This window comes from Phyllobates terribilis, unplaced genomic scaffold, assembly GCF_046119375.1.
Source record: "Phyllobates terribilis strain yellow unplaced genomic scaffold, ASM4611937v1 Scaffold_376__1_contigs__length_1858288, whole genome shotgun sequence".
NCBI classification, from domain to species: Eukaryota; Metazoa; Chordata; class Amphibia; order Anura; family Dendrobatidae; genus Phyllobates; species Phyllobates terribilis.
Window position 1 is genome coordinate 1833669 of NW_027363136.1, and position 24621 is coordinate 1858289.

At 44.7% G+C, this 24621-nt stretch overlaps 14 non-coding genes and 1 pseudogene across 14 annotated transcripts; all 15 read right to left on the bottom strand.

The window, feature by feature from the left end:
• Window positions 1-1107: 1107 nt before the first annotated feature.
• LOC141223364 (U2 spliceosomal RNA) lies at window positions 1108-1298 on the bottom strand. The gene has a single exon (XR_012290992.1). It is a non-coding gene; the product is annotated as a U2 spliceosomal RNA (small nuclear RNA).
• Window positions 1299-2416: 1118 nt separating this feature from the next.
• On the bottom strand, window positions 2417-2607 carry LOC141223365 (U2 spliceosomal RNA). Its single transcript, XR_012290993.1, has one exon. It is a non-coding gene; the product is annotated as a U2 spliceosomal RNA (small nuclear RNA).
• A 1115-nt stretch (window positions 2608-3722) lies between these two features.
• LOC141223366 (U2 spliceosomal RNA) lies at window positions 3723-3913 on the bottom strand. Its single transcript, XR_012290994.1, has one exon. It is a non-coding gene; the product is annotated as a U2 spliceosomal RNA (small nuclear RNA).
• A 1115-nt stretch (window positions 3914-5028) lies between these two features.
• LOC141223422 (U2 spliceosomal RNA) lies at window positions 5029-5218 on the bottom strand. The gene has a single exon (XR_012291049.1). It is a non-coding gene; the product is annotated as a U2 spliceosomal RNA (small nuclear RNA).
• A 1115-nt stretch (window positions 5219-6333) lies between these two features.
• On the bottom strand, window positions 6334-6524 carry LOC141223367 (U2 spliceosomal RNA). Its single transcript, XR_012290995.1, has one exon. It is a non-coding gene; the product is annotated as a U2 spliceosomal RNA (small nuclear RNA).
• A 1115-nt stretch (window positions 6525-7639) lies between these two features.
• Window positions 7640-7833, bottom strand: LOC141223471 (U2 spliceosomal RNA). The gene has a single exon (XR_012291090.1). It is a non-coding gene; the product is annotated as a U2 spliceosomal RNA (small nuclear RNA).
• Window positions 7834-13903: 6070 nt separating this feature from the next.
• On the bottom strand, window positions 13904-14086 carry LOC141223479 (U2 spliceosomal RNA). Its single transcript, XR_012291096.1, has one exon. It is a non-coding gene; the product is annotated as a U2 spliceosomal RNA (small nuclear RNA).
• Window positions 14087-14875: 789 nt separating this feature from the next.
• LOC141223552 (U2 spliceosomal RNA) lies at window positions 14876-14967 on the bottom strand (annotated as a pseudogene).
• Window positions 14968-16082: 1115 nt separating this feature from the next.
• Window positions 16083-16273, bottom strand: LOC141223368 (U2 spliceosomal RNA). Its single transcript, XR_012290996.1, has one exon. It is a non-coding gene; the product is annotated as a U2 spliceosomal RNA (small nuclear RNA).
• A 1116-nt stretch (window positions 16274-17389) lies between these two features.
• Window positions 17390-17582, bottom strand: LOC141223434 (U2 spliceosomal RNA). The gene has a single exon (XR_012291061.1). It is a non-coding gene; the product is annotated as a U2 spliceosomal RNA (small nuclear RNA).
• A 1112-nt stretch (window positions 17583-18694) lies between these two features.
• Window positions 18695-18886, bottom strand: LOC141223417 (U2 spliceosomal RNA). The gene has a single exon (XR_012291045.1). It is a non-coding gene; the product is annotated as a U2 spliceosomal RNA (small nuclear RNA).
• Window positions 18887-19998: 1112 nt separating this feature from the next.
• Window positions 19999-20191, bottom strand: LOC141223428 (U2 spliceosomal RNA). Its single transcript, XR_012291055.1, has one exon. It is a non-coding gene; the product is annotated as a U2 spliceosomal RNA (small nuclear RNA).
• Window positions 20192-21300: 1109 nt separating this feature from the next.
• On the bottom strand, window positions 21301-21490 carry LOC141223424 (U2 spliceosomal RNA). The gene has a single exon (XR_012291051.1). It is a non-coding gene; the product is annotated as a U2 spliceosomal RNA (small nuclear RNA).
• Window positions 21491-22601: 1111 nt separating this feature from the next.
• LOC141223430 (U2 spliceosomal RNA) lies at window positions 22602-22793 on the bottom strand. Its single transcript, XR_012291057.1, has one exon. It is a non-coding gene; the product is annotated as a U2 spliceosomal RNA (small nuclear RNA).
• A 1112-nt stretch (window positions 22794-23905) lies between these two features.
• Window positions 23906-24096, bottom strand: LOC141223370 (U2 spliceosomal RNA). Its single transcript, XR_012290998.1, has one exon. It is a non-coding gene; the product is annotated as a U2 spliceosomal RNA (small nuclear RNA).
• Between the last annotated feature and the right edge of the window lie 525 nt (window positions 24097-24621).

Consider the following 24621-nt stretch of genomic DNA (forward strand, 5'->3'; position numbering starts at 1 on the left):
GTTTCAAACTACGGAGCCACCCAAGGATCCTGAAAAGTCCATTTGTGGAGATGAGCTCCTGGACTCCCGTTAAGAAGACATGTTGTCAACCTCTAGATCCCTTACATGCCTGCACTTTTCGGCTTGCTGCTGCTGCAATCCACGCGTTTTAGATCTGCATAACTCCACCTCTTTAAACACAGCACCTTCACCCCCTGCTGTTCCCACCCGCCTCAACACTGTTGGAAGGGAGGAGAACCAATTAAGGCGGGGTGTGGGGTGGAACGAGCAGCTGTCTACCGTTAGCAGGAGGGCTCCTGATTACATACCTCTCCTGCTGCTGCTGCTGCTGCTGGCTGTCCAGCAGCAGACTGAAGGTGGCTGCTGCTGTGCACAGGTATATAAAGGCTCAGAGCCTAATATGACACGCGCAGCCAGCGTTCCATTGCCACATTCCATCTACTGCAGGCAGGATACCTGGCTGGCTGAATGTCGCTGAGAAGCTCACAGAGACCGCCATAAGCAACAGTTTAACAGAATGCCACAGACTAATCAACCAAACTTTTTGGGTTGGGTTCTCTTTTATAGTCTGCAGGCATTAAATGAAAGAAGTCAGTGTTCCAGCAGAAGGAGACAACGTTTCAGAAAAGGCATTGTAGCAAACCAAAAAAGAAATTTTAAGCGCAGCAGAGTAACCAGCGCACATACCTGTTAGCTCAGGTGAGTTTAAAAGGCTGCTGTTGATAACAAGGGCATTTGCTAAATAGATGGTGTGTGTGCAACAATATACTGAAAGGTCAATTATATTGTGCAGCTTATCTCACCACCTGTAGTTATTTAGGTGAAAGCTCCAAAATGCTTGCCTAATATGTCTGTTTATCCAAAAGGAAGTAAAAAGGGAGAGCTAGAAAGATAGCATTGCATCACATTACATGGCAATGCAATGCACAGTTGCTGAAGTTGAACCAAAATGAGCTTGTAATCTGGCTTCTGCAACTTTGAACATGAAAAATCCAATGAGGAGAAGAAAAGCAAAGCCAAAGAGTCCATCCCAAAATCCGACAAACAAGCAAAATGAACAAAAAACATTGAATTCAATTCTTTCTGATTTTAGAAACTGCATTAAAGAAGGGGTGCACCGGTCCTGGAGATACTGCAATACCAGGTCAATGCGTGGAGTGGACAGAGCAAGCTCTTTTTCCATCTCCCTGTTCTAAAAATCCATTTAATATATGGTCCCCAGATAGGGGACGTATCAGATATTAAACTGATAAGAACAGATACTACACTTGATCTTAGCCAAAAGGCCGAGAAGCGATAACCAGAATTGGTTTCAAACTACGGAGCCACCCAAGGATCCTGAAAAGTCCATTTGTGGAGATGAGCTCCTGGACTCCCGTTAAGAAGACATGTTGTCAACCTCTAGATCCCTTACATGCCTGCACTTTTCGGCTTGCTGCTGCTGCAATCCACGCGTTTTAGATCTGCATAACTCCACCTCTTTAAACACAGCACCTTCACCCCCTGCTGTTCCCACCCGCCTCAACACCGTTGGAAGGGAGGAGAACCAATTAAGGCGGGGGGTGGGGTGGAACGAGCAGCTGTCTACCCTTAGCAGGAGGGCTCCTGATTACATACCTCTCCTGCTGCTGCTGCTGCTGCTGGCTGTCCAGCAGCAGACTGAAGGTGGCTGCTGCTGTGCACAGGTATATAAAGGCTCAGAGCCTATTATGACACGCGCAGCCAGCGTTCCATTGCCACATTCCATCTACTGCAGGCAGGATACCTGGCTGGCTGAATGTCGCTGAGAAGCTCACAGAGACCGCCATAAGCAACAGTTTAACAGAATGCCACAGACTAATCAACCAAACTTTTTGGGTTGGGTTCTCTTTTATAGTCTGCAGGCATTAAATGAAAGAAGTCAGTGTTCCAGCAGAAGGAGACAACGTTTCAGAAAAGGCATTGTAGCAAACCAAAAAAGAAATTTTAAGCGCAGCAGAGTAACCAGCGCACATACCTGTTAGCTCAGGTGAGTTTAAAAGGCTGCTGTTGATAACAAGGGCATTTGCTAAATAGATGGTGTGTGTGCAACAATATACTGAAAGGTCAATTATATTGTGCAGCTTATCTCACCACCTGTAGTTATTTAGGTGAAAGCTCCAAAATGCTTGCCTAATATGTCTGTTTATCCAAAAGGAAGTAAAAAGGGAGAGCTAGAAAGATAGCATTGCATCACATTACATGGCAATGCAATGCACAGTTGCTGAAGTTGAACCAAAATGAGCTTGTAATCTGGCTTCTGCAACTTTGAACATGAAAAATCCAATGAGGAGAAGAAAAGCAAAGCCAAAGAGTCCATCCCAAAATCCGACAAACAAGCAAAATGAACAAAAAACATTGAATTCAATTCTTTCTGATTTTAGAAACTGCATTAAAGAAGGGGTGCACCGGTCCTGGAGATACTGCAATACCAGGTCAATGCGTGGAGTGGACAGAGCAAGCTCTTTTTCCATCTCCCTGTTCTAAAAATCCATTTAATATATGGTCCCCAGATAGGGGACGTATCAGATATTAAACTGATAAGAACAGATACTACACTTGATCTTAGCCAAAAGGCCGAGAAGCGATAACCAGAATTGGTTTCAAACTACGGAGCCACCCAAGGATCCTGAAAAGTCCATTTGTGGAGATGAGCTCCTGGACTCCCGTTAAGAAGACATGTTGTCAACCTCTAGATCCCTTACATGCCTGCACTTTTCGGCTTGCTGCTGCTGCAATCCACGCGTTTTAGATCTGCATAACTCCACCTCTTTAAACACAGCACCTTCACCCCCTGCTGTTCCCACCCGCCTCAACACCGTTGGAAGGGAGGAGAACCAATTAAGGCGGGGGGTGGGGTGGAACGAGCAGCTGTCTACCCTTAGCAGGAGGGCTCCTGATTACATACCTCTCCTGCTGCTGCTGCTGCTGGCTGTCCAGCAGCAGACTGAAGGTGGCTGCTGCTGTGCACAGGTATATAAAGGCTCAGAGCCTATTATGACACGCGCAGCCAGCGTTCCATTGCCACATTCCATCTACTGCAGGCAGGATACCTGGCTGGCTGAATGTCGCTGAGAAGCTCACAGAGACCGCCATAAGCAACAGTTTAACAGAATGCCACAGACTAATCAACCAAACTTTTTGGGTTGGGTTCTCTTTTATAGTCTGCAGGCATTAAATGAAAGAAGTCAGTGTTCCAGCAGAAGGAGACAACGTTTCAGAAAAGGCTTTGTAGCAAACCAAAAAAGAAATTTTAAGCGCAGCAGAGTAACCAGCGCACATACCTGTTAGCTCAGGTGAGTTTAAAAGGCTGCTGTTGATAACAAGGGCATTTGCTAAATAGATGGTGTGTGTGCAACAATATACTGAAAGGTCAATTATATTGTGCAGCTTATCTCACCACCTGTAGTTATTTAGGTGAAAGCTCCAAAATGCTTGCCTAATATGTCTGTTTATCCAAAAGGAAGTAAAAAGGGAGAGCTAGAAAGATAGCATTGCATCACATTACATGGCAATGCAATGCACAGTTGCTGAAGTTGAACCAAAATGAGCTTGTAATCTGGCTTCTGCAACTTTGAACATGAAAAATCCAATGAGGAGAAGAAAAGCAAAGCCAAAGAGTCCATCCCAAAATCCGACAAACAAGCAAAATGAACAAAAAACATTGAATTCAATTCTTTCTGATTTTAGAAACTGCATTAAAGAAGGGGTGCACCGGTCCTGGAGATACTGCAATACCAGGTCAATGCGTGGAGTGGACAGAGCAAGCTCTTTTTCCATCTCCCTGTTCTAAAAATCCATTTAATATATGGTCCCCAGATAGGGGACGTATCAGATATTAAACTGATAAGAACAGATACTACACTTGATCTTAGCCAAAAGGCCGAGAAGCGATAACCAGAATTGGTTTCAAACTACGGAGCCACCCAAGGATCCTGAAAAGTCCATTTGTGGAGATGAGCTCCTGGACTCCCGTTAAGAAGACATGTTGTCAACCTCTAGATCCCTTACATGCCTGCACTTTTCGGCTTGCTGCTGCTGCAATCCACGCGTTTTAGATCTGCATAACTCCACCTCTTTAAACACAGCACCTTCACCCCCTGCTGTTCCCACCCGCCTCAACACCGTTGGAAGGGAGGAGAACCAATTAAGGCGGGGGGTGGGGTGGAACGAGCAGCTGTCTACCCTTAGCAGGAGGGCTCCTGATTACATACCTCTCCTGCTGCTGCTGCTGCTGGCTGTCCAGCAGCAGACTGAAGGTGGCTGCTGCTGTGCACAGGTATATAAAGGCTCAGAGCCTATTATGACACGCTCAGCCAGCGTTCCATTGCCACATTCCATCTACTGCAGGCAGGATACCTGGCTGGCTGAATGTCGCTGAGAAGCTCACAGAGACCGCCATAAGCAACAGTTTAACAGAATGCCATAGACTAATCAACCAAACTTTTTGGGTTGGGTTCTCTTTTATAGTCTGCAGGCATTAAATGAAAGAAGTCAGTGTTCCAGCAGAAGGAGACAACGTTTCAGAAAAGGCATTGTAGCAAACCAAAAAAGAAATTTTAAGCGCAGCAGAGTAACCAGCGCACATACCTGTTAGCTCAGGTGAGTTTAAAAGGCTGCTGTTGATAACAAGGGCATTTGCTAAATAGATGGTGTGTGTGCAACAATATACTGAAAGGTCAATTATATTGTGCAGCTTATCTCACCACCTGTAGTTATTTAGGTGAAAGCTCCAAAATGCTTGCCTAATATGTCTGTTTATCCAAAAGGAAGTAAAAAGGGAGAGCTAGAAAGATAGCATTGCATCACATTACATGGCAATGCAATGCACAGTTGCTGAAGTTGAACCAAAATGAGCTTGTAATCTGGCTTCTGCAACTTTGAACATGAAAAATCCAATGAGGAGAAGAAAAGCAAAGCCAAAGAGTCCATCCCAAAATCCGACAAACAAGCAAAATGAACAAAAAACATTGAATTCAATTCTTTCTGATTTTAGAAACTGCATTAAAGAAGGGGTGCAACGGTCCTGGAGATACTGCAATACCAGGTCAATGCGTGGAGTGGACAGAGCAAGCTCTTTTCCATCTCCCTGTTCTAAAAATCCATTTAATATATGGTCCCCAGATAGGGGACGTATCAGATATTAAACTGATAAGAACAGATACTACACTTGATCTTAGCCAAAAGGCCGAGAAGCGATAACCAGAATTGGTTTCAAACTACGGAGCCACCCAAGGATCCTGAAAAGTCCATTTGTGGAGATGAGCTCCTGGACTCCCGTTAAGAAGACATGTTGTCAACCTCTAGATCCCTTACATGCCTGCACTTTTCGGCTTGCTGCTGCTGCAATCCACGCGTTTTAGATCTGCATAACTCCACCTCTTTAAACACAGCACCTTCACCCCCTGCTGTTCCCACCCGCCTCAACACCGTTGGAAGGGAGGAGAACCAATTAAGGCGGGGGGTGGGGTGGAACGAGCAGCTGTCTACCCTTAGCAGGAGGGCTCCTGATTACATACCTCTCCTGCTGCTGCTGCTGCTGCTGGCTGTCCAGCAGCAGACTGAAGGTGGCTGCTGCTGTGCACAGGTATATAAAGGCTCAGAGCCTAATATGACACGCGCAGCCAGCGTTCCATTGCCACATTCCATCTACTGCAGGCAGGATACCTGGCTGGCTGAATGTCGCTGAGAAGCTCACAGAGACCGCCATAAGCAACAGTTTAACAGAATGCCACAGACTAATCAACCAAACTTTTTGGGTTGGGTTCTCTTTTATAGTCTGCAGGCATTAAATGAAAGAAGTCAGTGTTCCAGCAGAAGGAGACGTTTCAGAAAAGGCATTGTAGCAAACCAAAAAAGAAATTTTAAGCGCAGCAGAGTAACCAGCGCACATACCTGTTAGCTCAGGTGAGTTTAAAAGGCTGCTGTTGATAACAAGGGCATTTGCTAAATAGATGGTGTGTGTGCAACAATATACTGAAAGGTCAATTATATTGTGCAGCTTATCTCACCACCTGTAGTTATTTAGGTGAAAGCTCCAAAATGCTTGCCTAATATGTCTGTTTATCCAAAAGGAAGTAAAAAGGGAGAGCTAGAAAGATAGCATTGCATCACATTACATGGCAATGCAATGCACAGTTGCTGAAGTTGAACCAAAATGAGCTTGTAATCTGGCTTCTGCAACTTTGAACATGAAAAATCCAATGAGGAGAAGAAAAGCAAAGCCAAAGAGTCCATCCCAAAATCCGACAAACAAGCAAAATGAACAAAAAACATTGAATTCAATTCTTTCTGATTTTAGAAACTGCATTAAAGAAGGGGTGCACCGGTCCTGGAGATACTGCAATACCAGGTCAATGCGTGGAGTGGACAGAGCAAGCTCTTTTTCCATCTCCCTGTTCTAAAAATCCATTTAATATATGGTCCCCAGATAGGGGACGTATCAGATATTAAACTGATAAGAACAGATACTACACTTGATCTTAGCCAAAAGGCCGAGAAGCGATAACCAGAATTGGTTTCAAACTACGGAGCCACCCAAGGATCCTGAAAAGTCCATTTGTGGAGATGAGCTCCTGGACTCCCGTTAAGAAGACATGTTGTCAACCTCTAGATCCCTTACATGCCTGCACTTTTCGGCTTGCTGCTGCTGCAATCCACGCGTTTTAGATCTGCATAACTCCACCTCTTTAAACACAGCACCTTCACCCCCTGCTGTTCCCACCCGCCTCAACACCGTTGGAAGGGAGGAGAACCAATTAAGGCGGGGGGTGGGGTGGAACGAGCAGCTGTCTACCCTTAGCAGGAGGGCTCCTGATTACATACCTCTCCTGCTGCTGCTGCTGCTGGCTGTCCAGCAGCAGACTGAAGGTGGCTGCTGCTGTGCACAGGTATATAAAGGCTCAGAGCCTATTATGACACGCGCAGCCAGCGTTCCATTGCCACATTCCATCTACTGCAGGCAGGATACCTGGCTGGCTGAATGTCGCTGAGAAGCTCACAGAGACCTCCATAAGCAACAGTTTAACAGAATGCCACAGACTAATCAACCAAACTTTTTGGGTTGGGTTCTCTTTTGTAGTCTGCAGGCATTAAATGAAAGAAGTCAGTGTTCCAGCAGAAGGAGACAACGTTTCAGAAAAGGCATTGTAGCAAACCAAAAAAGAAATTTTAAGCGCAGCAGAGTAACCAGCGCACATACCTGTTAGCTCAGGTGAGTTTAAAAGGCTGCTGTTGATAACAAGGGCATTTGCTAAATAGATGGTGTGTGTGCAACAATATACTGAAAGGTCAATTATATTGTGCAGCTTATCTCACCACCTGTAGTTATTTAGGTGAAAGCTCCAAAATGCTTGCCTAATATGTCTGTTTATCCAAAAGGAAGTAAAAAGGGAGAGCTAGAAAGATAGCATTGCATCACATTACATGGCAATGCAATGCACAGTTGCTGAAGTTGAACCAAAATGAGCTTGTAATCTGGCTTCTGCAACTTTGAACATGAAAAATCCAATGAGGAGAAGAAAAGCAAAGCCAAAGAGTCCATCCCAAAATCCGACAAACAAGCAAAATGAACAAAAAACATTGAATTCAATTCTTTCTGATTTTAGAAACTGCATTAAAGAAGGGGTGCACCGGTCCTGGAGATACTGCAATACCAGGTCAATGCGTGGAGTGGACAGAGCAAGCTCTTTTTCCATCTCCCTGTTCTAAAAATCCATTTAATATATGGTCCCCAGATAGGGGACATATCAGATATTAAACTGATAAGAACAGATTTTTTTCTTTTTCCTCAGATTAAGACCCACATTAATTTATGCATCATAGCGCATATTCACATAACGGGTTCTCAAATCATCATTCGGAAAACCAAAAACAAAATCCCAAAAAACACAACCCTGCAATTAACTGTTACTTACTGTAAGAAGTCCAATGTGAAAAGTTCCAGAGTGCTTCTGCTGCTGTCTCACCATACTTCTTTTTATCCAATAAATAGGCATAAAACAGTCTAGCAAGAAAAATCTTTCTGCATTCCATGGGGGAAAAAACAATCTTTTTAAAAATCACCAAATTCCGAACGTCCCATAAAACCTCTTTATATATGACAAAAATAATCCAGCTTGCCCGCTTCCTTTGCGAGTACTTAAAATCTTGACCTATTAAAATCCTTTCAAAATCGAAACAATGAAAACCAACTAAAGCAACAAACATATGTGACAACAAGGTAAAAACTTTTTTAGCAAAAAAACAGTCCCAAAAAATATGCTGTATTGTTTCCACCTTATTGCAACCTTCCCTAGGACATAGTTCTTGAACCTTTATCCCCCGGTCATTCAAAAAAGCCCTTGTTGGCAAGCATCCATGCAACGCCATCCAGTTTACATCCTTCTGTCTGTTGCTGATTCCACGCAGGAAAAAAAGCTTCCACACCTGTCCAGACTGTGCATTATTACAAAACGGCACATCACATAACATCTCCTTCTTCTTAATACCTGAGACAATCAGTTTTTTGTCCGGTCTAACCATGGAGCTTATCCCATTTTGATCATAGAAGGACCTAAGCACCACATAAAAAAACGGTATCACAAACGAAACTGGTTTTCTTAAATCCTTCTCACACCAGCTCCATTTCTGGAAAAGCCGTCCTGCTAAATATTTGCACATGTCCGCAGTCCTGTTATTGCACTGGGATAATTTATAAATGTTCAAAAAATAATGCATTCTTAAAAATAAGTCAATGTTAGGAAAATCACAACCCCCATTTTCCACAGAACACATAACCATTCCTCTTCTTAGTTTCTCCATTTTGGATCCCCAAAAAAACACAAACAGTTTCCTTGTCACTCTCTTTGTCCAAAGCACAGCAGGTGGGAAAATCAAAGCAGTGTACAGCAGAAGCGGGAGAATCACAGACTTGATTACCAGCACTTTCCCTCTCAGCGACAGGTTCCTTAGTTTCCAAAAGTTCAACTTCTGATCCATTTTGTCTTCTAGAATCTTCAGGCTGCTTTTCCCTTTCAGTTCCTTCTCAAAGATGACACCAAGAACCTCAATTTCCTCCCTACTCTCCACTCCTGCCACGTTAACCTCAACCTGCCTCCCAAAGTTACAAAGCTGGCACTTTCCCCAATTCACCGCCATACCAGCCACACAACAAAAAATCCTTACGTGCAAATTCACTCTATTGAGATCCGCCTGTGAACCACAAGTAAAAACAATATCATCCATATAACTTAAAGACTTGACTGGACCCCCGGATCCCCCAGGAATAAAAACACCAGCCACACACTTGTCAACTTGCACACTTTTTAAAAGGGCCTCCACCACACAGATAAAAAGAATTGGTGACAGGGGACAACCCTGCCTAACTCCCGATAAAATATTAAAACTGGAACTCACATGCCCATTAACTAAAATCTGGCTACTGACCCCACAATAAAAACTCTTAATGACCATCAATAATTTATCCGGAACACCAAGGTGACTTAAAGCAGAGAACAAAAATCTATGTGATATTTTATCAAAGGCTTTCTCCAGGTCCACCGACTGTAACAAAAGAGCATTCTTATTCAAATTAGCCTGATAAATTAAGTCTCTTAGAAGCAGCAAATTATCTGAAATTTTCCTACCAGGCACTGCACATGCCTGATACTCCCCCACCATATCACCTATCACATCTGCCAGTCTACCAGCCACAATTTTAGAAATAATTTTGTAATCACTGTTTAACAATGTTATGGGCCTCCAATTTTTAATATCCCTCATGTCCCCTTTCTTATGAATCAGCGTAACAATCCCCCTACGCATAGAAACCGATAAAATCCCATGAGTAAAACCATATTGCACCACCCGGGAAAACTCCACACCTATAATATCCCAAAATCTAACATAAAATTCAGCAGGAAGACCATCACAGCCTGGCGTCTTGCCTTTCGCCAAGCCATCCACTGCCCGTCTAATTTCATCTTTCCCAACCTCCTCACTTAAAAACCCAATTTTCTCCTCAGGAATATTATTAGTTAATACTTTGCAATAATCATTAATTTCCGCATCACTGGCTCTACTATCGTTAGAGAAGAGTGTTTCATAAAAGGAAAGAATACTGCCAATCATCTCATCCCCAGATACCTCCCCTGCAGGAGAAAAAACAGACTTAAAAACCCCTTTAGGTTTAAAACATTTTTTAAAAAAGTATCTCGAACATTGCTCATTTTCCTCCATGTGCTTTATTTTTGCCTTAAACATAATAGTCTTCCCTTTTTCAATAAGTATCTTCTTCAGTTCGTCCTTCAAATCTGCAATCTCTTTATCCACCTCCATCCCCGCTCTCTTAAACTTATGGAGTACTTCCAATTTTGAAATAACAGCAGCATCATGATCCCTTTTGGCTTTCGCTCTCCTAAAACACACCCCTTTAAAATAACATGCAAATTTCTCCTTAGCCCAGTCCCACCACTCTAGCAAGTCTTTAAAAAGGTGCTGTTCAGACACACAAGACAAAAACACTTTATTAAAACCAACCTTAACACACTCCTCTTCCAGCAGGCTTACGTTCAGCTTCCAGAGTCCCTTTCCAAAAGCCAGGGACTCAGCTATACACAGATCTACCACTATCATCTTGTGGTCAGAAAAAGTCGTCATCACGTGGTTGCACTTGGCCACCTTAATCCCTTCAGACATAAAAACATAGTCAATTCTGGAAACACTACGTCCACTATCTGATATGTATGTGAACTTATCACTTGGCCCAACCATCAGACCAGCATCCGTGTAGCGTAAATCCTGCACAATCTGATTTAAAATATTAGACGTAACATCAGTCCTACCTTCCGTAGAGCTCTTACGATCTTTTGCGGATCTGACACAATTAAAATCTCCAGCCACTATAGTGAAGTCTCTGCCTGGTAAAAACAACTTTAGAGACTCCAAAAACCCAACTCTTGCTTGTTTATCAGCAGGGGCATAAACATTAAAAACCCGTACCCGCTGACCTAAAAAATCCACTAATAAAAACAAACATCTCCCAGGTATGATTACTTTAAACTCTAAAACCTTTAGACTGGAATTACACAGTAAAATGCCCACCCCTTCATTCCTGTTTTCTGAGCATGGGGACCAAAAAGATTGCCCCTTATTCCACTTACTCTCATGCGGGGCAGATTTAATTACACATTCCTGCAGACAGACAATATCTGCATTCACACTCTCAATGTACTCCAGTATCCCTGCTCTCCTACAAGCAGAACCAATCCCTCGTACATTCAGAGAAGCAACACACAACGCCATCATAACAACAGGAAAAAATCTCCACCATACCCGATCCATCATGAACCAGGAGAAAACCCACTCCTGCCACCCACTTTTCTACGTATATCAGGCGACTCAGAACTCGAGTCCCTGTTAGAATAACCTGGTCTTAGGGAGACTGGATCTTCCTGCCCCCCAGACCAACACCCCTCCACCTTACTTCTTTTAATCACGGAGGCATAACTCTCCTCCTTGCCATCATCTTCCTCTTCATTTTCACTCCAATCACTGTTAACCCTATCACGCTGCTGAGGGGTTATAGTTCCATCCGAATCAGAATCCTCCTCCTCCAAAACCTCCATTTCCTCACCCCCATCTCTTCCCAAAACAGGATTCACTGACTCCGCCATATTAGACAAATCCATCCCATCACCCGGGCCATGCACATCAGCTACTTTGTTTATTACTTCCAGCCCCTCCCTCAAACCAACTTTCTTCTGGCTCCGCCCCTTTTCCTCCATCTTGGGCACCGCATGGTCTCTTCCCCTACCACCATCTTGTTTTTGGCTTTCCCCCTCTGAGTCTGAGCCTTCGCCCTCCTCCCCACTTTCCTGCCGAGTCTTCTTCTGCCTCTCTTCAGCGTCCACCTGTGACCTAGGAATCTGAGCCCACAATCTACATTTCCTTGCAAGGTGATCTGCATGTCCACACAAATCACACACCTTATTCATTGGGCAACCACTTGCAACATGCCCAGATTTCCCACAACCTCTACAAACATCACCTTGCACTGGACAATCTTTCTGAACATGTCCAAACTCATGACACTTCCTACAATATTCCATCTGTCCATTATAAAAACAAAATCCCCTTTCTCCTCCGATAGAAAACTGTGCAGGAATGCTCTTGGCACCCCCAATAGCTCTATCATCCGGTCTCAGTTTTACAACATATCTCCTCTTGCCATTTAGATAATTGTATTTGTTCTTCATTCTTCCCAAAAATTTAACCTCACTACAATACCGAGCTAAAAAATTGGAAACAGTCTCATCCGGAACTTTAGGGTTATACATGTGCACAACCACATACTTATATGTCTGCTGGAACAGAGGTTCCAGTGCAATAAACTCTAGGCATTTCAATTCCTTTTCTTCCTTCATTCGTACCAACTCCATGTAGACTCTCTGGCAAATACTCAAAGAAACAAAAGTGATATCATAAATTCCTTGTTTCTGAAAATCCTGCAGTGCCAATACATCCGTTACCTTCAAGCCATTAATGTTCTTCAAGACATCAACGCAAACTTGGTCCAAACCGATTTCTCCTTCATGACCTGCAGCCACCTTCAGACGGACCGAGTCCTCTAATCCACGTGTTTTCTCCACCATTTTTACAGCAGATAAACACAATCGCCGCTCAATCGCACACTAGGGCCCCACAAGGGGGAACCCCAGTCACAACTGCCCTCCAAACAACACCAGCAGCAGAAAACCACCACTGATCTTGCCAAAAGGCCGAGAAGCGATAACCAGAATTGGTTTCAAACTACGGAGCCACCCAAGGATCCTGAAAAGTCCATTTGTGGAGATGAGCTCCTGGACTCCCGTTAAGAAGACATGTTGTCAACCTCTAGATCCCTTACATGCCTGCACTTTTCGGCTTGCTGCTGCTGCAATCCACGCGTTTTAGATCTGCATAACTCCACCTCTTTAAACACAGCACCTTCACCCCCTGCTGTTCCCACCCGCCTCAACACCGTTGGAAGGGAGGAGAACCAATTAAGGCGGGGGGTGGGGTGGAACGAGCAGCTGTCTACCCTTAGCAGGAGGGCTCCTGATTACATACCTCTCCTGCTGCTGCTGCTGCTGGCTGTCCAGCAGCAGACTGAAGGTGGCTGCTGCTGTGCACAGGTATATAAAGGCTCAGAGCCTATTATGACACGCGCAGCCAGCGTTCCATTGCCACATTCCATCTACTGCAGGCAGGATACCTGGCTGGCTGAATGTCGCTGAGAAGCTCACAGAGACCTCCATAAGCAACAGTTTAACAGAATGCCACAGACTAATCAACCAAACTTTTTGGGTTGGGTTCTCTTTTATAGTCTGCAGGCATTAAATGAAAGAAGTCAGTGTTCCAGCAGAAGGAGACAACGTTTCAGAAAAGGCATTGTAGCAAACCAAAAAAGAAATTTTAAGCGCAGCAGAGTAACCAGCGCACATACCTGTTAGCTCAGGTGAGTTTAAAAGGCTGCTGTTGATAACAAGGGCATTTGCTAAATAGATGGTGTGTGTGCAACAATATACTGAAAGGTCAATTATATTGTGCAGCTTATCTCACCACCTGTAGTTATTTAGGTGAAAGCTCCAAAATGCTTGCCTAATATGTCTGTTTATCCAAAAGGAAGTAAAAAGGGAGAGCTAGAAAGATAGCATTGCATCACATTACATGGCAATGCAATGCACAGTTGCTGAAGTTGAACCAAAATGAGTTTGTAATCTGGCTTCTGCAACTTTGAACATGAAAAATCCAATGAGGAGAAGAAAAGCAAAGCCAAAGAGTCCATCCCAAAATCCGACAAACAAGCAAAATGAACAAAAAACATTGAATTCAATTCTTTCTGATTTTAGAAACTGCATTAAAGAAGGGGTGCACCGGTCCTGGAGATACTGCAATACCAGGTCAATGCGTGGAGTGGACAGAGCAAGTTCTTTTTCCATCTCCCTGTTCTAAAAATCCATTTAATATATGGTCCCCAGATAGGGGACGTATCAGATATTAAACTGATAAGAACAGATTTTTTTTTTTATCGAAAGCCCGAATTCGTGTACAAAACCCGAGTGCGCTTAAAAAAGTGACAAGTGCCACAAAAAAAGTGCACTAGGATGCTGGTCTTCTTGAAACCCTCTCCAAAAGGAGAAGGGTCCCCCAAACCATTCCCCGTCCCTCCGAGCCAAAAGGCCACAGCGAGGAACAGGGACAAAAAGCCACCTCCAGCCGAAGCCAGAGGCGACCCAATCTTACCCCCAGCACCTGCCCGAGTTCTCACCCGAGCAAGGCACTGGGAGCCAAAGACTGTGCTCCCCTCCCGGAAGAGGGGAGCCAACAACGCTCTCCTCCCGAAAGAGGAGAGCCAGGGGGGTTCAGGGGGGAGCGGAACCTGATGGCCACACACTCCCCCCCTAGACCTGCCAAGAGAGGAACCCATAAGGGAACCGCATCCCGACAAAATCCTAGTAGGACGTGACACACGTGAATAAGTGGACACACAGTGACAAAGAAATTAAATAAATAGTGAAGGTTTCACAGTATAATACTGCCCGGACCTTCGACCGGGAATTGAAAAATTCCCCATCCTAAGGCCAGAAGGCCCGGAATAAGGGTGTGTGCGAAGAAAGAAAATTTGAAGTGCTTGTGCAAATGTGCCATAAACTCAAGTGGGGTTCCCAATCCCAGTGAGTTAAGGCACCCCAGGGTCACCACTCCTGGGGCACTTCACACTTCGGGCTTTCGATCTTTCCCGGCCCAATGGCGTCGATCCTGGGGGGCCATGCTTTCCACCAGATGACTATATTAGCCACCTGGCGTACTAACAAGCGCCTAAACCCCAGTGTGCATAATGTATCAATCTACTAGGGCGGCCAACATCCAAAACCGCCTTTTCGAAAGATACTACACTTGATCTTAGCCAAAAGGCCGAGAAGCGATAACCAGAATTGGTTTCAAACTACGGAGCCACCCAAGGATCCTGAAAAGTCCATTTGTGGAGATGAGCTCCTGGACTCCCGTTAAGAAGACATGTTGTCAACCTCTAGATCCCTTACATGCCTGCACTTTTCGGCTTGCTGCTGCTGCAATCCACGCGTTTTAGATCTGCATAACTCCACCTCTTTAAACACAGCACCTTCACCCCCTGCTGTTCCCACCCGCCTCAACACCGTTGGAAGGGAGGAGAACCAATTAAGGCGGGGGGTGGGGTGGAACGAGCAGCTGTCTACCCTTAGCAGGAGGGCTCCTGATTACATACCTCTCCTGCTGCTGCTGCTGCTGGCTGTCCAGCAGCAGACTGAAGGTGGCTGCTGCTGTGCACAGGTATATAAAGGCTCAGAGCCTATTATGACACGCGCAGCCAGCGTTCCATTGCCACATTCCATCTACTGCAGGCAGGATACCTGGCTGGCTGAATGTCGCTGAGAAGCTCACAGAGACCGCCATAAGCAACAGTTTAACAGAATGCCACAGACTAATCAACCAAACTTTTTGGGTTGGGTTCTCTTTTATAGTCTGCAGGCATTAAATGAAAGAAGTCAGTGTTCCAGCAGAAGGAGACAACGTTTCAGAAAAGGCATTGTAGCAAACCAAAAAAGAAATTTTAAGCGCAGCAGAGTAACCAGCGCACATACCTGTTAGCTCAGGTGAGTTTAAAAGGCTGCTGTTGATAACAAGGGCATTTGCTAAATAGATGGTGTGTGTGCAACAATATACTGAAAGGTCAATTATATTGTGCAGCTTATCTCACCACCTGTAGTTATTTAGGTGAAAGCTCCAAAATGCTTCCCTAATATGTCTGTTTATCCAAAAGGAAGTAAAAAGGGAGAGCTAGAAAGATAGCATTGCATCACATTACATGGCAATGCAATGCACAGTTGCTGAAGTTGAACCAAAATGAGCTTGTAATCTGGCTTCTGCAACTTTGAACATGAAAAATCCAATGAGGAGAAGAAAAGCAAAGCCAAAGAGTCCATCCCAAAATCCGACAAACAAGCAAAATGAACAAAAAACATTGAATTCAATTCTTTCTGATTTTAGAAACTGCATTAAAGAAGGGGTGCACCGGTCCTGGAGATACTGCAATACCAGGTCAATGCGTGGAGTGGACAGAGCAAGCTCTTTTTCCATCTCCCTGTTCTAAAAATCCATTTAATATATGGTCCCCAGATAGGGGACGTATCAGATATTAAACTGATAAGAACAGATACTACACTTGATCTTAGCCAAAAGGCCGAGAAGCGATAACCAGAATTGGTTTCAAACTACGGAGCCACCCAAGGATCCTGAAAAGTCCATTTGTGGAGATGAGCTCCTGGACTCCCGTTAAGAAGACATGTTGTCAACCTCTAGATCCCTTACATGCCTGCACTTTTCGGCTTGCTGCTGCTGCAATCCACGCGTTTTAGATCTGCATAACTCCACCTCTTTAAACACAGCACCTTCACCCCCTGCTGTTCCCACCCGCCTCAACACCGTTGGAAGGGAGGAGAACCAATTAAGGCGGGGGAGTGGGGTGGAACGAGCAGCTGTCTACCCTTAGCAGGAGGGCTCCTGATTACATACCTCTCCTGCTGCTGCTGCTGCTGGCTGTCCAGCAGCAGACTGAAGGTGGCTGCTGCTGTGCACAGGTATATAAAGGCTCAGAGCCTATTATGACACGCGCAGCCAGCGTTCCATTGCCACATTCCATCTACTGCAGGCAGGATACCTGGCTGGCTGAATGTCGCTGAGAAGCTCACAGAGACCGCCATAAGCAACAGTTTAACAGAATGCCACAGACTAATCAACCAAACTTTTTGGGTTGGGTTCTCTTTTATAGTCTGCAGGCATTAAATGAAAGAAGTCAGTGTTCCAGCAGAAGGAGACAACGTTTCAGAAAAGGCATTGTAGCAAACCAAAAAAGAAATTTTAAGCGCAGCAGAGTAACCAGCGCACATACCTGTTAGCTCAGGTGAGTTTAAAAGGCTGCTGTTGATAACAAGGGCATTTGCTAAATAGATGGTGTGTGTGCAACAATATACTGAAAGGTCAATTATATTGTGCAGCTTATCTCACCACCTGTAGTTATTTAGGTGAAAGCTCCAAAATGCTTGCCTAATATGTCTGGTTATCCAAAAGGAAGTAAAAAGGGAGAGCTAGAAAGATAGCATTGCATCACATTACATGGCAATGCAATGCACAGTTGCTGAAGTTGAACCAAAATGAGCTTGTAATCTGGCTTCTGCAACTTTGAACATGAAAAATCCAATGAGGAGAAGAAAAGCAAAGCCAAAGAGTCCATCCCAAAATCCGACAAACAAGCAAAATGAACAAAAAACATTGAATTCAATTCTTTCTGATTTTAGAAACTGCATTAAAGAAGGGGTGCACCGGTCCTGGAGATACTGCAATACCAGGTCAATGCGTGGAGTGGACAGAGCAAGCTCTTTTTCCATCTCCCTGTTCTAAAAATCCATTTAATATATGGTCCCCAGATAGGGGACGTATCAGATATTAAAATTGATAAGAACAGATACTACCACTTGATCTTAGCCAAAAGGCCGAGAAGCGATAACCAGAATTGGTTTCAAACTACGGAGCCACCCAAGGATCCTGAAAAGTCCATTTGTGGAGATGAGCTCCTGGACTCCCGTTAAGAAGACATGTTGTCAACCTCTAGATCCCTTACATGCCTGCACTTTTCGGCTTGCTGCTGCTGCAATCCACGCGTTTTAGATCTGCATAACTCCACCTCTTTAAACACAGCACCTTCACCCCCTGCTGTTCCACCCGCCTCAACACCGTTGGAAGGGAGGAGAACCAATTAAGGCGGGGGGTGGGTGGAACGAGCAGCTGTCTACCCTTAGCAGGAGGGCTCCTGATTACATACCTCTCCTGCTGCTGCTGCTGCTGGCTGTCCAGCAGCAGACTGAAGGTGGCTGCTGCTGTGCACAGGTATATAAAGGCTCAGAGCCTATTATGACACGCGCAGCCAGCGTTCCATTGCCACATTCCATCTACTGCAGGCAGGATACCTGGCTGGCATGAATGTCGCTGAGAAGCTCACAGAGACCGCCATAAGCAACAGTTTAACAGAAATGCCACAGACTAATCAACCAAACTTTTTGGGTTGGGTTCTCTTTTATAGTCTGCAGGCATTAAATGAAAGAAGTCAGTGTTCCAGCAGAAGGAGACAACGTTTCAGAAAAGGCATTGTAGCAAACCAAAAAAGAAATTTTAAGCGCAGCAGAGTAACCAGCGCACATACCTGTTAGCTCAGGTGAGTTTAAAAGGCTGCTGTTGATAACAAGGGCATTTGCTAAATAGATGGTGTGTGTGCAACAATATACTGAAAGGTCAATTATATTGTGCAGCTTATCTCACCACCTGTAGTTATTTAGGTGAAAGCTCCAAAATGCTTCCCTAATATGTCTGTTTATCCAAAAGGAAGTAAAAAGGGAGAGCTAGAAAGATAGCATTGCATCACCTTACATGGCAATGCAATGCACAGTTGCTGAAGTTGAACCAAAATGAGCTTGTAATCTGGCTTCTGCAACTTTGAACATGAAAAATCCAATGAGGAGAGAAAAGCAAAGCCAAAGAGTCCATCCCAAAATCCGCAAACAAGCAAAATGAACAAAAAACATTGAATTCAATTCTTTCTGATTTAGAAACTGCATTAAAGAAGGGGTGCACCGGTCCTGGAGATACTGCAATACCAGGTCAATGCGTGGAGGTGGACAGAGCAAGCTCTTTTTCCATCTCCCTTTTCTAAAAATCCCATTTAATATATGGTCCCCAGATAGGGGACGTATCAGATATTAAACTGATAAGAACAGATACTACACTTGATCTTAGCCAAAGGCCGAGAAGCGATAACCAGAATTGTTTCAAACTACGGAGCCACCCAAGGATCCTGAAAAGTCCATTTGTGGAGATGAGCTCCTGGACTCCCGTTAAGAAGACATGTTGTCAACCTCTAGATCCCTTACATGCCTGCACTTTTCGGCTTGCTGCTGCTGCAATCCACGCGTTTTAGATCTGCATAACTCCACCTCTTTAAACACAGCACCTTCACCCCCTGCTGTTCCCACCCGCCTCAACACCGTTGGAAGGAGGAGAACCAATTAAGGCGGGGGAGTGGGGTGGAACGAGCAGCTGTCTACCCTTAGCAGGAGGGCTCCTGATTACATACCTCTCCTGCTGCTGCTGCTGCTGGCTGTCCAGCAGCAGACTGAAGGTGGCTGCTGCTGTGCACAGGTATATAAAGGCCCAGAGCCTATTATGACACGCGCAGCCAGCGTTCCATTGGCCACATTCCATCTACTGCAGGCAGTATACCTGGCTGGCTGAATGTCGCTGAGAAGCTCACAGAGACCGCCATAAGCAACAGTTTAACAGATGCCACAGACTAATCAACCAAACTTTTTGGGTTGGGTTCTCTTTTATAGTCTGCAGGCATTAAATGAAAGAAGTCAGTGTTCCAGCAGAAGGAGACAACGTTTCAGAAAAGGCATTGTAGCAAACCAAAAAGAAATTTTAAGCGCAGCAGAGGTAACCAGCGCACATACCTGTTAGCTCAGGTGAGTTTAAAAGGCTGCTGTTGATAACAAGGGCATTTGCTAAATAGATGGTGTGTGTGCAACAATATACTGAAAGGTCATTATATTGTGCAGCTTATCTCACCACCTGTAGTTATTTAGGTGAAAGCTCCAAAATGCTTGCCTAATATGTCTGTTTATCCAAAAGGAAGTAAAAAGGGAGAGCTAGAAAGATAGCATTGCATCACATTACATGGCAATGCAATGCACAGTTGCTGAAGTTGAACCAAAAATGATCCTTGTAATCTGGCTTCTGCAACTTTGAACATGAAAAATCCAATGAGGAAAGAAAGCAAAGCCCAAAGTTCATCCCAAAATCCGAGCCAACAAGCAAAATGAACAAAAAACATTGAATTCAATTCTTCTGATTTAGGAAACTGCATTAAAGAAGGGGTGCACCGGTCCTGGAGATACTGCAATACCAGGTCAATGCGTGGAGTGGACAGAGCAAGCTCTTTTTCCATCTCCCTGTTCTAAAAAATCCATTTAATATATGGTCCCCCAGATGGGGGACGTATCAGATATTAAACTGATAAGAACAGATACTACACTTGATCTTAGCCAAAAGGCCGAGAAGCGATAACCAGAATTGGTTTCAAACTACGGAGCCACCCAAGGATCCTGAAAAGTCCATTTGTGGAGATGAGCTCCTGGACTCCCGTTAAGAAGACATGTTGTCAACCTCTAGATCCCTTACATGCCTGCACTTTTCAGCTTGTTGCTGCTCCAATCCACGCGTTTAGATCTGCATAACTCCACCTCTTTTAACACAGCACCTTCACCCCCTGCTGTTCCCACCCGCCTCAACACCGTTGGAAGGGAGGAGAACAATTAAGGCGGGGGTGTGGGTGGAACGAGCAGCTGTCTACCCTTAGCAGGAGGCTCCTGATTACATACCTCTCCTGCTGCTGCTGCTGCTGGCTGTCCATCAGCAGACTGAAGGTGGCTGCTGCTGTGCACAGGTTATGAAAGGCTCAGAGCCTATTATGACACGCCAGCCAGCGTTCCATTGCCACATTCCATCTACTGCAGGCAGGATACCTGGCTGGCTGAATGTCGCTGAGAAGCCTCACAGAGACCGCCATAAGCAACAGTTTAACAGAATGCCACAGACTAATCAACCCAAACTTTTTGGGTTGGGTTCTCTTTATAGTCTGCAGGCATTAAATGAAAGAAGTCAGTGTTCCAGCAGAAGGAGACAACATTTCAGAAAAGGCATTGTAGCAAACCAAAAAAGAAAATTTTTAAGCGCAGCAGAGTAACCAGCGCACATACTGTTAGCTCAGGTGAGTTTAAAAGGCTGCTGTTGATAACAAGGGCATTTGCTAAATAGATGGTGTGTGTGCAACAATATACTGAAAGGTCAATTATATTGTGCAGCTTATCTCACCACCTGTAGTTATTTAGGTGAAAGCTCCAAAATGCTTGCCTAATATGTCTGTTTATCCAAAGGAAGTAAAAGGGAGAGCTAGAAAGATAGCATTGCATCACATTACATGGCAATGCAATGCACAGTTGCTGAAGTTGAACCAAAATGAGCTTGTAATCTGGCTTCTGCAACTTTGAACATGAAAAATCCATGAGGAGAAGAAAAGCAAAGCCAAAGAGTCCATCCCAAAATCCGACAAACAAGCAAAATGAACAAAAACATTGAATTCAATTCTTTCTGATTTTAGAAACTGCATTAAAGAAGGGGTGCACCGGTCCTGGAGATACTGCAATACCAGGTCAATGCGTGGAGTGGACAGAGCAAGCTCTTTTTCCATCTCCCTGTTCTAAAAATCCATTTAATATATGGTCCCAGATAGGGGACGTATCAGATATTAAACTGATAAGAACAGATACTACACTTGATCTTAGCCAAAAGGCCGAGAAGCGATAACCAGAATTGGTTCAAACTACGGAGCCACCCAAGGATCCTGAAAAGTCCATTTGTGGAGATGAGCTCCTGGACTCCCGTTAAGAAGACATGTTGTCAACCTCTAGATCCCTTTACATGCCTGCACTTTTCGGCTTGCTGCTGCTGCAATCCACGCGTTTTAGATCTGCATAACTCCACCTCTTTAAACACAGCACCTTCACCCCCTGCTGTTCCCACCCGCCTCAACACCGTTGGAAGGAGGAGAACCAATTAAGGCGGGGGGTGGGGTGGAACGAGCAGCTGTCTACCCTTAGCAGGAGGGCTCCTGATTACATACCTCTCCTGCTGCTGCTGCTGCTGGCTGTCCAGCAACAGACTGAAGGTGGCTGCTGCTGTGCACAGGTATATAAAGGCTCAGAGCCTATTATGACATGCGCAGCCAGCGTTCCATTGCCACATTCCATCTACTGCAGGCAGGATACCTGGCTGGCTGAATGTCGCTGAGAAGCTCACAGAGACCGCCATAAGCAACAGTTTAACAGAATGCCACAGACTAATCAACCAAACTTTTTGGGTTGGGTTCTCTTTTATAGTCTGCAGGCATTAAATGAAAGAAGTCAGTGTTCCAGCAGAAGGAGACAACGTTCAGAAAGGCATTGTAGCAAACCAAAAAAGAAATTTAAGCGCAGCAGAGTAACCAGCGCACATACCTGTTAGCTCAGGTGAGTTTAAAAGGCTGCTGTTGATAAACAAGGGCATTTGCTAAATAGATGGTGTGTGTGCAACAATATACTGAAAGGTCAATTATATTGTGCAGCTTATCTCACCACCTGTAGTTATTTAGGTGAAAGCTCCAAAATGCTTGCCTAATATGTCTGTTTATCCAAAAGGAAGTAAAAGGGAGAGCTAGAAAGATAGCATTGCATCACATTACATGGCAATGCAATGCACAGTTGCTGAAGTTGAACCAAAATGAGCTTGTAATCTGGCTTCTGCAACTTTGAACATGAAAAATCCAATGAGGAGAAGAAAAGCAAAGCCAAAGAGTCCATCCCAAAATCCGACAAACAAGCAAAATGAACAAAAAACATTGAATTCAATTCTTTCTGATTTTAGAAACTGCATTAAAGAAGGGGTGCACCGGTCCTGGAGATACTGCAATACCAGGTCAATGCGTGGAGTGGACAGAGCAAGCTCTTTTTCCATCTCCCTGTTCTAAAAATCCATTTAATATATGGTCCACAGATTAGGGGACGTATCAGATATTAAACTGATAAGAACAGATACTACACTTGATCTTAGCCAAAAGGCCGAGAAGCGATAACCAGAATTGGTTTCAAACTACGGAGCCACCCAAGGATCCTGAAAAGTCCATTTGTGGAGATGAGCTCCTGGACTCCCGTTAAGAAGACATGTTGTCAACCTCTAGATCCCTTACATGCCTGCACTTTTCGGCTTGCTGCTGCTGCAATCCACGCGTTTTAGATCTGCATAACTCCACCTCTTTAAACACAGCACCTTCACCCCTGCTGTTCCCACCCGCCTCAACACCGTTGGAAGGGAGGAGAACCAATTAAGGCGGGGGGTGGGGTGGAACGAGCAGCTGTCTACCCTTAGCAGGAGGGCTCCTGATTACATACCTCTCCTGCTGCTGCTGCTGCTGGCTGTCCAGCAGCAGACTGAAGGTGGCTGCTGCTGTGCACAGGTATATAAGGCTCAGAGCCTATTATGACACGCGCAGCCAGCGTTCCATTGCCACATTCCATCTACTGCAGGCAGGATACCTGGCTGGCTGAATGTCGCTGAGAAGCTCACAGAGACCGCCATAAGCAACAGTTTAACAGAATGCCACAGACTAATCAACCAAACTTTTTGGGTTGGGTTCTCTTTCTATAGTCTGCAGGCATTAAATGAAAGAAGTCAGTGTTCCAGCAGAAGGAGACAACGTTTCAGAAAAGGCATTGTAGCAAACCAAAAAAGAAATTTTAAGCGCAGCAGAGTAACCAGCGCACATACCTGTTAGCTCAGGGGAGTTTAAAAGGCTGCTGTTGATAACAAGGGCATTTGCTAAATAGATGGTGTGTGTGCAACAATATACTGAAAGGTCATTATATTGTGCAGCTTATCTCACCACCTGTAGTTATTTAGGTGAAAGCTCCAAAATGCTTGCCTCAATATGTCTGTTTATCCAAAAGGAAGTAAAAGGGAGAGCTAGAAAGATAGCATGCATCACATTACATGGCAATGCAATGCACAGTTGCTGAAGTTGAACCAAAATGAGCTTGTAATCTGGCTTCTGCAACTTTGAACATGAAAAATCCAATGAGGAGAAGAAAAGCAAAGCCAAAGAGTCCATCCCAAAATCCGACAAACAAGCAAAATGAACAAAAAACATTGAATTCAATTCTTTCTGATTTTAGAAACTGCATTAAAGAAGGGGTGCACCGGTCCTGGAGATACTGCAATACCAGGTCAATGCGTGGAGTGGACAGAGCAAGCTCTTTTTCCATCTCCCTGTTCTAAAAATCCATTTAATATATGGTCCCCAGATAGGGGACGTATCAGATATTAAACTGATAAGAACAGATACTACACTTGATCTTAGCCAAAAGGCCGAGAAGCGATAACCAGAATTGGTTTCAAACTACGGAGCCACCCAAGGATCCTGAAAAGTCCATTTGTGGAGATGAGCTCCTGGACTCCCGTTAAGAAGACATGTTGTCAACCTCTAGATCCCTTACATGCCTGCACTTTTCGGCTTGCTGCTGCTGCATCCACGCGTTTTAGATCTGCATAACTCCACCTCTTTAAACACAGCACCTTCACCCCCTACTGTTCCCACCCGCCTCAACACCGATGGAAGGGAGGAGAACCAATTAAGGCGGGGGTGGGGTGGAACGAGCAGCTGTCTACCCTTAGCAGGAGGGCTCCTGATTACATACCTCTCCTGCTGCTGCTGCTGCTGGCTGTCCAGCAGCAGACTGAAGGTGGCTGCTGCTGTGCACAGGTATATAAAGGCTCAGAGCCTATTATGACACGCGCAGCCAGCGTTCCATTGCCACATTCCATCTACTGCAGGCAGGATACCTGGCTGGCTGAATGTCGCTGAGAAGCTCACAGAGACCGCCATAAGCAACAGTTTAACAGAAT